Below are 12,605 nucleotides of genomic sequence, written 5' to 3'. Positions count from 1 at the left end.
TATAGAAATACAAATTATTTAGTGACAAAAATGTAGTTTACTTACCAGAGATAAAATGTGTGCTGCATATCCTAGAGTTGCTAGTTGGTATCCAGCCTTCTCTCTTCACGGCCGCAATCCAGGCGTCACGCTGTTGTTTATTTTTTGGAAATCTAAACGCTTTGATTTCCGAAAGCAAGTTAGTTCCGGGCCTGAGAGAACATCCAACAACCGAACAGCACGCTCCTAATTTAAATTTGGACATGTTTAATCGAATGAATATGAAAATAATCGAACAATTGCCATAAAAAAACGCCTCCCGTCTGTTGTTTTGAATGTGCGCGATAACTAACCGGAAACGTCTGAGGGCCAAACACGTCACTTCCTTCCATCTACAAATAGCCGTTGAAATGGTCTATATAAGGAAACCCCGTAATGGCAAAGATGGCGGTTGTATGCACATGTCCCGCCCCTCCCGCTGGAAAGCCAATCATTTGCTTTTAACAGTCAGCAGCTGACCACTAAGGAGCGAATGTACAGTGACGTGACATAACTGCCATATTCAACCTGTGCTTTCGCGCTGTGGCTGGCGCTGAGCCAAAGACGGACGCGCTCAGCGCTTGTCATAGGCTATATCACAACTGTTCAGTGTTTTTAACCACATAATGTTTATTTTAGGTTTCAGACATTTAAATACATATAATTGTTTAAGTGCTTGGCACAACACCGGCATTCTGGATAGAGACGTAAATGAAGTTGGTGTCGTGAACGTGAACCCTTGCGCATGCGTAGTAAAAGTATAACCTGTGGGGAAAAAGGCGTTTTAAACCTTATTTTGGGGCAAAGTCATCAAACTTTTTCAGCGATTTTTATCATATTTTACTGCTGTTTCTAAACATGCAGTTTTTATGTCCCGATGACCAGTGAAAGTGCAGTTCTGACTCTCTGCCCATTCATTTAGATAGGAGCCTGGTCTTGTTAGTCCGAAATAGCTGCCCGGAGGCGTTGCCAAGATGGCGGCCGAGTGGCACGACTTGCCTAAAAGGACTTTGGTTTGAGCCAGCGCAATCATTTAGAACTGTCATCAGGCAAATTGACAGGACGCCTTTCCTAGGTGTACATTATCACTTTTTAACGGACACCCTGCAGCCAATCAGAATCGAGTATTCACCCAGACCATGGTATAACAAAATGTAAATTACTTAAAACTTATATATTAATATAAAACGGTAAGTTCCAATCCTTGATTCTGATTGGTCAATAGCTGTGCTTTATTCACGATAAAACATACCTATGTCCGCTTCACCCAACGGTTCTATGCATCACTACCCTAGCAACCACTCTTAGTAACTTAAACACGTTTGATCTCATCGATATTGTTCATTGAAGCATTAGAGTAACGTATTGTGAGAGATTGAGTAAGCGAGTGTACCTGCATTTACAGTAGATATAGCATTTTCCTTCAGGTCAGTCATATTCATAATTAAAAAAAAAAATCTGTTTGAATGTCCGCTGCGACATCTTGTCCTTTTAACAGTTAAAGGGTAACTAAACCCTAAACCAACTTTTTTTAGTTAATACACGAGAGCAGTTAATATGATATTAATGTTTTTTTAACTTGCATAAAACACTCTCCTGTGGCTTATACACAGGAAATTACTTTAATTCTAAGGGGACCATATTCCCAAGTCTTGGATTTAAGGAATCTGTGGTGACCAGGGGCCGGTTGCACCAACTGTGCGTAAGTTACAACATAGCCTAGTTTTGACGTAAATGGACACTAAGTTACGACTTCTGCACTTCTAAATATTTTTCCGTTGCACCATTAAACTTAGTTGAAGCGTAACGCTACGTATATACTAAATATTTACGGCAGCATCCGATCAGGAGTAACGGTTGGAATAAAATATAAGACAGACTGAACTGCATCAATAAGCTCTTCTTTTACCTGACAGACTTCAATTCTTTAGACATATATGATAACGCTGACATTTACACTCGGAGAGAGAACATTATGTGAAAAGATTACCTTGTTAGCGGCTATCTTTAACACGAACCCGTCCTAAACAGCGCGCCGCTGTGCGCATCGGTCCATGTTGTGCATGTCAAATATCAGACATAATCAATAAACGTAATTTCTTATGTGTTTTGTATCAGTATTTATTTATTGATCCTTATAAATACAGTTTCTGAATGTTATTTGCATATAAAAACACTTATGCTATTCATGATCAAGTATCGTATTTAATGGACACTTATTTTTACCGTTAGTAACGCGAGGCAAAAGAATGAAGGATAAACTGAAATTCACGGCATTTCAACACAACATTGCTCACGTATTTGAAGGCTGCTATTGGATCATCGAGGCTAAACGTCATATTATGCGACTTCGCATTACTTTACGGAGAGCTTAGCTTATGACCTACTAGCTACGTTCTGCCTTACAAACAGATGGTGCAATGGAATAAAGCACAGAGTTAGTTACAAACTAGCCAGTAGCTACTAAGCCTCTAGTGTGGACTTAAAGGGATACTTCAGGATTTAGCATTAAGCTTTGTATTAGTGGAAAACCTGTAGTATTTTCGAATTACCATGCTTTCCACCCTCATATCCCCCTGAGACAAGAGATTTATGTATTTTTTGTCTGGAAAAAATCCTCCGATGACGCAAAAATCATCATTTTGCGTCATCGGAGGATTTTCTGGCCAGAGGCTAAAGACTACAGCCAGTAGGAGGCGTTGTTCCGCATGTTTTCAGCCCGCCCATAGAGGATGGGATCTCACTCACAGAATGTACACATAGTCAGCCGTCTTTCTTTGGAAGCTAAGCTAGCAGGCTCTTGTTCTGTGGAGAAAGCTGAATAGTAGGAGAAAGCTGATTCCCGCTATAGTTGAATAGTTGGAGAAAGCTAATTCCCGCTCCTCCGTGAGAGATACGAGACCGGCGCGTCTCAGTAATGACGCCACCGTCCTCGCGCCGTTCTCCCGCGGCCGTCAGTCTCGTCCTGCTCGCCACAGTAAACATGATGAATGGCGACTGTAGAACGCAAAAGCCGAATCCCGGACATTTCGGACGATCTCGAAATCCCTGGCAAACTCATCACGTAGGCTAGCCTTGTTGTTTGTTTTCAACTGCGCTCCCTTACCGGTAGGCGTGGCCTCCTAAGGCAGCGAAGCAAGTGCATTCTGGGAGTTGTTGTCTTTCATCCACATAAGCCAAAAATAAATTTTCTGGCTTTTCTCAGTCTAGAAAACTCCAAATTCAAAAACTTCTTCACATTTCTTCTACTTAAATTACCTATTTTAAATACACATTCATCTTCCCAGAGGTGAAGTATCCCTTTAACGTTCCAACTTAAGAAAGAACTTACGAACGGCCGGTGCAACCCTACCCAGATATGTTGGGAAATTATGCAATGACCACTGTATGTTTTCATCTGTACCTGTGTGGAGCCAGCTTGTTGAGGCCTGCACTGGAGGTCTTCCTGAGGCTGTATCAGATGTAAATCCATTTACATATTTTGATGATGGTCTGTTGGACACATTAAGTGTAATACATGTTTTAAAAGCGCAGTGCAAATAAGCAGTAGGCTATAAAATGAGAACAGAGAACAGAGGAAACATACACTCTTTTCCGTACACTGTCCTCATCAGTAGACTCCAAACTGTTGCCTTTACAAAACTTCACCAGCTTTCTTCTGGCTTTTTCATAGGAATCTAAACATAGAAACAAACATCATCACTAAGCCTATTATCTGAACATTTGAAAAGAACTGCTTGGCATAACTCACAAGGAGCATCTTTAAATTTTTGAATATTTATTTCTCTATATTTCTCAATAATAATTAATAATTAATTCCTCAAAGACTTACCATACTCAGCCACCCATTCAGTTATAAAATCGTCCCATTCTTCATCAGGAGTTTCATTTTTTTCAACCGCTTTTCTACATTTTGTACTGTTATATGGGGGCCAAAAGGAAATTTTTTTGTCGACGCTCAGCCAGTCACTTGGTATCACCTCTGTCTCATTCTTTTCAGTAAAAACAACTATAGAATACATCTATAAAAAACAATATATCTAGTGTTACAAACTATATACATTTATTGAAGCTCTATTAATTACCCAGTGGAAATCTATCTAAACTAAAATATTTCCTAGTCTTATTATTACTATTCTTTATGATTGATAAGTTCTGTACATTTGTCAGATGCAGAAAAGGAGGGGAAGGAGCGGGATTGGGGGAATCAAGCAGTATGCAGTAAAGGATAGGCCACAAACCCATCCTTATACTGTAAAAGAAGGACTTTTGAAACAGTCTGTGTAGGAACAATAGCCAATGACTGCCCAGGTTGTTTAACAAAGGATATATCAAGACTTGATGAATCAATGGGATAGGTGAAAAAAGATGACTTGTTTTGAAATTTAAGGCAGACTAGATGCGATAAAATTGTGGTATAGAGCGTTCGGCAGATGGTCTTTCAGTGCTACTGGACCAGTGTACAGGAGAAAAGTTCTGAACTCTGTTGCTTTCCACCTATCTACCTCAACAAGGGATCTCCCTTTCCGTGCAAACTCTCTGGGGAGTCTCATGGCAAAGGACATAAGCACTGCAGAAATCAGGCCTATCTGATGAGCACCTAAACGAGTTGGAAGTGGTCCCCTCATCCAAAACCCTATCCACTTTCTCACAACCCCATGAAAAACCAGGTGCATCACATCTAATGGAAATTGGGAGACCATACCAATTCCAACCCTTGTCAACACACTGGTCCCTTTATGGTGAAACTCATCGTCTTTATTAATAAAAGACGCATCTGTCCGTAAAGGCGAATCGACTTCAGGAAAAGTCATGCGATTTTCCACCCATGTTCCCTCCTGTGTGCATTTTTCACAGCCGTGGTATGCATTGTGGACTTTAATGTTTTTTACGAAAGCCCTCGCACTTGCATCGCAAACAAAATTTGAAATTTTAATATCTACACATTTGCCAATTACATCCACACCCTCTAATTTAAGCTTTCCATATTCATTCACAAATGATTCTAGGAACAGATTGACATTCTCTGTTTTTTTAGATCCAAGATATAAAGCGATGACGAATGGTTGCTTTGTTTTGTCTTCCTCTACCAAACCTAGAATGGGCCAGAGCTGCTTATTGCTGCTTTTGAACAAAGGTAGTCCATCAATATTCACTTGTAAATGAATGGCCTTTGGGAGAGGGTCTATCTGGTTTAACACATGCCTAATGCCTTTCTCAATTCCAAAATAATGCAGGGTGCCACCAGCAATCTGCTGGACCTCATAATTAGTTGGAGTGCCTAAAAGAGTGCGGGCATCCTTTGGGAGATATGGATGATGTTTTCTCAGGATGCCCAACAGCCCATTTAGATGGCATTGTGGTATTTGGCTGTCTATTGCCCAACCTCTGAGCTCCTCCCCAAGACACTCTGCAGACTCAACAAATTCATCATCACTTGAGTCAGTTTCTGTCAGAGCATTTGACCAAACTCCATCAATCACGTTATCGTCAACATTCAACTCAGTCTCGCTGGGATCACGTGACCCATCGACAGTGATGCCAGCATAGTTTTCGGCTCTGCTCGCATAGTCTTATTTTTTCAATAATCCTATAACACACGTCAAATACTTAAACATCTATCTCATCATGAACCCTTCGTCAAGCAAAGAAGCGCGGAAGAGGGAAAATGAACAATCGCCTATAAAGAAAAAATTCAAGGATTCTGCCATCTCTAAGGAAGAACTCGATACAGCTATTGCTAATGGCATAAAGCTAGCCCTCCAAGAACAACAACGTGGTCTAGATGTGGCCATATCCTCCGCTGTCAGGGAAGCGGTGGACTCTATTCTAGTTCCAGCACTACGTGATTTGCGAACGGAAATCCAAAAGACTAATGAAACTGTGAAGGAGATCAGCAGTGAACTTGAGAGGGTAGCCAAATCTTCTAAACGGACTCAAGACCGAATGGAATCTGTTCAGACGGCTGCACGAGAGGACAGGCGATCTTTTAACAAACTAAAGACGCAGCTAGATCAACTCAACACAAAGTTGATAGACCTGGAGGACAGAGGGCGAAGAAATAATGTAAGGCTGGTTGGCTTACCAGAAGCAGTGGAGGGTTCAGATGCAGTCGGCTACCTGAAAGATAATCTTCCCAAGTGGATCCCCTCATTGGTGGGCCGAGACATTGACATTGAACGGGCACATCGTGTGTATGGAGGAGAGGCTAACTCCAACAAGCCGCGCACCCTCATCTTCAGATTACTGCGTTGGCAAGATAGATCGGCTATCCTGAACGGGGCACGTCAAGTTTATCCAGTGAAGTACGCTTCCACTGGCGCACGCACATCCGCTCGCCTGCTCAAACCTCCCGCTCATACTTCGGCGCCAACAGCCGGCACTATTCTATTCTTCCCCGACTACAGTCCAGCGACAACAGCAAAGAGAAAGAGCTTCAGTTCTACCATGAAGAAGGCTAAGGACATGGGCCTGGAGCCATTCCTCATCTATCCTGCGCGGATAAAACTACAGTATAAAGGCGAAAGAAAGATGTTCGACTCCCCCCAGGCCGCCGAAGATTTTATCAACTCTCTTCCGCGGAGGTCCACCTTTACTCGGAGTGACGGTGGAGCTACTGACGCTGCCCCAAACACGAACGAAGAACATAACGACGGGGATCCTCCTCACGCCAGAGAAGACAATTTAGTGGACATGGAGTAATGAGCTTAGATCAACTAAGTTGTGTAGCAATTGTCAATCTCACGGTCCTCGGGTAGGCTACGATCTAAAGACAAGTAAGTTAACGTTAACGTTATGCGAAATTAATCTTGCTTAACTTACTTAGTTCGAGAGGTGACGAATATTCATTTTATGTGTTAAGATTGTGTGGGTTTATCTGATTCTATTGCCAGGCGTTGGGGTAGTTTGGTCACGTATCAGACACTGTTTATGTTCTTACAGACCTACGGATTTTTACCTGTGCGGTCTGTGTTTGTTTTTGTATATAGTTTTTTCCACCCCCTCCCCTTTACAGACATATTCCATAAAACATCAGTTTTGGTGCATCGATACGGTAATTGGCATGATGTTTACACGCTTCGGTTATATATTATACTAACACGTTTAAACTTTAAGACAGATCTTAGCGGTATATGTCGATGCAGTCATTGAATATATTATCACTCAATGTGAATGGCCTTAACTCCGCTATCAAACGCACTCGTGTTCTTGAGTATATATATCGTAAAAAGGCAGACATTGCACTGATTCAAGAAACACACCTAAAACAATGCGATGTGGCGCGATTTCAAAATAAATATTACAGATTAATTGCATCATCGTGTGCACTAAATAGGACCAAGGGAGTATGTATCCTTCTTAACCGAAAAATTTCATGCATTGTAAATATTACTGGAAATGATGAGAATGGAAGACTTGCTTTTGCCCGTGTTTGTATACTCAATCATAAATTAGCTTTCACTTCCATATATTGTCCAAATGAGCCTGACAGAGAATTTTTTTCCTACATTGGAAACATATTGTTAGAACAAAATGACTGTTCTTTAGTGGTGGGAGGTGATTTCAATGCAGTCCTTAATCCGTCTCTTGATAAATCTAATAAAGATGCAACATGCAATCCTTCATCTACCTTATTGAAGTCACTTCTCAAAGATTTAAATCTTGTGGATGTTTGGCGTGTACAGAATATTACTGCTAGAGATTATACATTTTTCTCCAATAGACATAAAACATTTTCTCGGATAGATTATATTTTTCTTAGCCCAACCCTTATTGCAGGAAATACGTCCATTACAATCTTACCAATTCTAATATCTGATCACTCAGCACTTTTGTGTAACATTGATCTGCCCAACATTAAGACAAAGGCCCCCAGGTGGCGTTTAAATACATCTTTATTAACTAACCCTGGTTTTCTTAGTTCACTCAAAATACAACTTAAAGATTTTTTAGATATTAACTCAAATGATTGCTCTAATCCACAAGTGTTATGGGAGACCACAAAGTGTTTTATTCGTGGTTTTTGTATTTCATTCTCCTCAACTGTAGCTAAAACAAAAGCTTCCCAGATCACAAATCTTGAAAACAAAATAGAGTCATTAGAGAATCTTCAAAAACATAGTTTTTCAGATGATCAGTCTAAACTGTTGGCATCATTAAAAGATGAATACAATACACTGGCCATATCAAAGGCGGAATTTATCTGGCACAGAACCAGACAAAAGTACTACTTTGAAGCAGAGAGGCCTAGTCACCTGCTGGCTCTTATGCTTAAGGATTGTGAAACAAAAGCTCACATTCCAGCAATAAATACACCTGAGGGCAAAATTACTACTAATCCGCAGGCCATTAATAATAAATTCTTAACATTTTATGAAAACTTATACAAATCAGAGATTTCTTATGATGATGCTACCAGTAAACATTTTCTTGAAAAATTAGAACTTCCCGGTCTCAAGCAAATGGACCAAGATAATCTGGAAGCTGCTTTAGAGCTGGATGAACTACATAGAGCTGCAAAATGTCTCAATAAAGGCAAATCGCCTGGCTTGGATGGCCTCCCTCCAGAGCTTTATTTAGAACTTTGGGACATGGTGGGTACACTCATGCTAGATTCTTTTAACTTTGCAATCAAAAGTGGGACCTTCCATAGAGACCAAAAAACAGCACTCATCACCTTACTCTTGAAAAAGGGAAAAGATCCTTTTGAGTGCTCAAGTTTTAGACCAATATCCTTACTTACAAGCGATCTTAAGATATATGCCAAAGTACTCGCTCTGCGCCTGGAAAAAGTTATTCAATCTCTAGTCAATGAGGATCAAACAGGATTTATCAAGGGACGCTATGCATCTGATAACATGAGAAGGCTGCTACACATTATAGAGGTTGCAGAGACACACCCAAATCCCTGTGCTGTATTTTCACTCGACGCGGAGTTCGATAGAATAGAGTGGAAATATATGTGGGCAGTTTTGCAACGTTTTGGTTTCAGGAATAATTTTATAGCAATGATCAAGGCGCTATACCACTCACCTTTAGCGAGTGTTTTAACAGATGACATAATCTCCTCTCCTTTTATCCTGCAGCGTGGTACAAGACAGGGGTGTCCACTCTCGCCACTTTTATTTTGTCTGTCTCTGGAACCTCTAGCACAATCCATTAGGCAATCTACGGCTTCCCCTATGGCAATTGGTCATCATAATCATATTATATCTCTGTATGCGGATGATATCATTTTGTTCTTAGATAACTTCGACACCTCTATTCACCCAATTATTAAGGAATTTGATAATTTTAGCAGCCTGTCAGGCTACAAAATTAATTGGACAAAATCTGCACTTATGCCTCTAAATAATATACACCCAAATGTTCCAATTCCCGTTTATATTCAATCCAAAAGCTCTTTTACTTATCTGGGCATTACGATCTATAAAAACATACATAAAATGAACAGAGACATCTTCAACACTATGCTAAGCAAAATAAAATCAGACATTCATAGATGGAGGAATCTAAAAACATCTCTTCAAGGTAGAATTAATACAGTCAAAATGAACATATTGCCCCGTCTCAATTTCCTCTTCTTTATGTTACCACTCTGCCCCCCTCCAAATTACTTTAAAGACATTCGCTCTATGATTTCCAGTTTTATTTGGGATGGTAGACGGCCTAGGGTTCGTCTGAATACACTGCAACGACCCAAACTGCGGGGTGGTCTGGCAGTACCAAACGTTGAACTTTATTATTGGTCTTTTCAGATCAGAGCACTTAGCACGTGGGTGGACCCACTATCTACCACTGCATGGCGATTGATTGAATCTGCTAAGATTTTTCCACACAAGCTGCAAGACATTCTATTCTCTAGTGTAGCAAACAAAACAATAAAAAAAAACTTTGGGCCCATCATTGCCAACTCTATTCAAGTGTGGAAGAAAGCAGAACGGTGGATGGGCGGCCCACCTAAATTCTGTCAGAACACGCCACTATGGCATAACCAGAGATTATTATGTGGCAACAAACCATTCAATCAACCATCATGGTCATCCCTTGGGGTGAATACACTAGGCGATATATATGATACTCAAGGCCTTTGCTCCATTCAAGATTTAAGAACACGTTTTTCTCTTCCTGCATCCTCTTATTTTGTTTATTTTCAGCTAAGATCTGCCTTAAAAACGTATGGAGTTCCCTGGAATTCTCCTCTCCCCTCACATCCCATGTTACAATGGATTGCACCATTACTGGGCAGATCTTCTGTCTCTTTAATATATAGTGCACTGATTCAGCATAGTGCTAAGGCTTTACCAATTGAATCCATATGGAACAGGGAGTTGGGGAGCTTAAATTTAAATCTAGATTGGGAGAGAATATGGTGCAATCTAAGTATGACTTCTAAGAACCTAGCTCATCAACTAATTCACTTCAAAACCATACATAGAGCCTATCACACACCTTATAAGAGATTCCAGATGAAATTACAACCTACTTACGACTGTCACATATGTAACACCGCTTCACCTGGAACGTTTTTACACATGTTTTGGGAGTGTCCAGTTATCTCTAAGTTCTGGTTGCATGTAAATTCAGTCTTAGCGGATATACTTGGCATTTTTTATGTTCCCAATCCTGGTTTCTGTCTCCTTAATGATAATTCTGATATAAATCTTAAGCAAATTCAGTTTAAAATGGTTTTTGCAGGGTTTACCTCTGCAAAGAAAACTATTTTGAAAAACTGGTTCTTTCCGGATATGTGTATGGAATCATTCTGGATCCATAGCCTTGTCAATATTGTCAACCTTGAACATACAACTGCGCGACTCAATAAGGCGCGACCAGTGACTGTACAAGCTTGGAACTCTTTCTCATCTAAGATAATATCTTAGACCAGGGACAACAGTTAGGTAATGATTAATGAAACACCTGCCAAATATGTTTATGCTGTTTAATGTATTGTTTTACCATTGTGATGTTTTCTTTTCTTTTTTCTTCATATAGTCACATTTGATTTTGGATATGTCTGTAACCCCCCCCCTCCCTTCATTTTGAAAACAATAAAAATGTTGATCACAAAAAAAAAAAACATTCAACTCAGTCTCTAACTCGTCTGATTCATAGGACATGGGCCAATCAGATGCAGCATCTGACCACACATCCTCAGCAGGGGCGTTTTTTTTCAGGCATATGTTTACGTCGGCTGCGTCAGATTCAGCATTGACGTAAACCTCACTAAGGATACTGTAAGCCCTTCGCTTTGCCTGACGTTTAAGTGTTCTGTCTGAATAAATGTTGTTTGCAGACATAGTTAGTATGCTGCCAAACAAATAACTAACGTTAATTACAGTTACTTCATCTGATTTCGATTCTGTTTAATCTAGACTACGAAAGCTACAATGCTTGCTAGCTATGTTAACTGTTCAAATCTAGCAGGCTAACGGTAGATGCTAGCTGTCGTTACATTGTTACATTGAATGTAAATTATGCTGGCTAAATTATAAGGTTACAATTACATCAGATTGCTAACGTGAAGCCATAACAATGCCTTACTAGATAACAGATTGATTATATATTAAAACATTATATTGAATCGAGCAGATTACCTTGGACTGGCTGGGTAAACGACTGAAGTGAAGTCTAGAAGAAGGCTGACGGTTTGAAGATAACGGAAGATAACAGTTATTCTAAATCATGCAAGAATGAGCTCGCGCCTCAGCTCTTCTGACGTGAGTGCGCGCGCGCGGTATGCGCCCTGTCAAGCGCACTAGCGCAGCAGTCATTCTATTCTACATCACAGTAGTGATGGATATTTTTTCATAACATAGCCTATTTATGTTAGCCCATTTCCATTTCGTGGGCGACGTAAAGTACATGCATCTGATGAGTTTTATCGAGTTGATGTCAATAGCGCGCGCTCTCTGTAGGCACATTCATATTTTGCCGCTATGTGGAAAAAATCCAGCAAAATGCGCCGGCGCGTTTGTCGACCCGAGGATTAACTTTAGCCTAACCATAAATTGTGATTATATATATATGATCACTCACATCAAGACGCCGCTGCGGTGGTGGAGTCCATGCAGGAGGAGCAGCGTTTGGCACTGCGTCGCTGTTCAGCACGAGCTGTGTGGAGAAGCCCATGTCCACCTCTATTGCGTTGCAGAAGCAATCCCGTGTAAAACTCAGGTTGCACACTTGAGCTCCACTGGCGCCTAATTTCCAAGTCTGAGCTATGCCGTCCAGCAGTGCTGTTGCAACCAGCAAACCTACACCAGTACGTACCCTCAAATACAGATAAATCTCGACGCTAACTTGAAGCTGTCCTAACTGATGCAATACTATGCGTGGTAGCTCGTACCAAGGGAGGGCGTGGTGAGCTGGAACCTACTAACGTCACGTAGTACCGCTTACGTCACGTAGCACCGTGATTTGGGTCGCACATAAATTGACAGGGTCGGTCGGAAACCGGAACCAAACAAAAAAAAATTGTATGCCTAAGGGAAAATCGATTTAAGACCAGATGTAACGTTTACAGCAGACTGTGTGTCACAGCACTTTATGAAAGATCCTAGGCCCTCATTTATCAATGGTGCGTA

The 12,605-nt window shown here is 40.7% G+C and overlaps 1 long non-coding RNA gene across 1 annotated transcript; it reads right to left on the bottom strand.

Moving 5' to 3' along the window:
- Positions 1–3,415: 3,415 nt before the first annotated feature.
- Positions 3,416–12,148, bottom strand: LOC307146012. The gene is made up of 3 exons (XR_013819038.1): positions 12,058–12,148; positions 3,605–3,695; positions 3,416–3,510 (listed from the first exon to the last, which is right to left on the bottom strand). It is a non-coding gene; the product is annotated as an uncharacterized lncRNA (long non-coding RNA).
- Positions 12,149–12,605: the final 457 nt, after the last annotated feature.

Source organism: Squalius cephalus, assembly GCF_949319135.1.
Source record: "Squalius cephalus genome assembly, chromosome: 18".
Classification (NCBI taxonomy): Eukaryota; Metazoa; Chordata; class Actinopteri; order Cypriniformes; family Leuciscidae; genus Squalius; species Squalius cephalus.
This window is presented reverse-complemented; position numbering and strand designations above follow the sequence as displayed.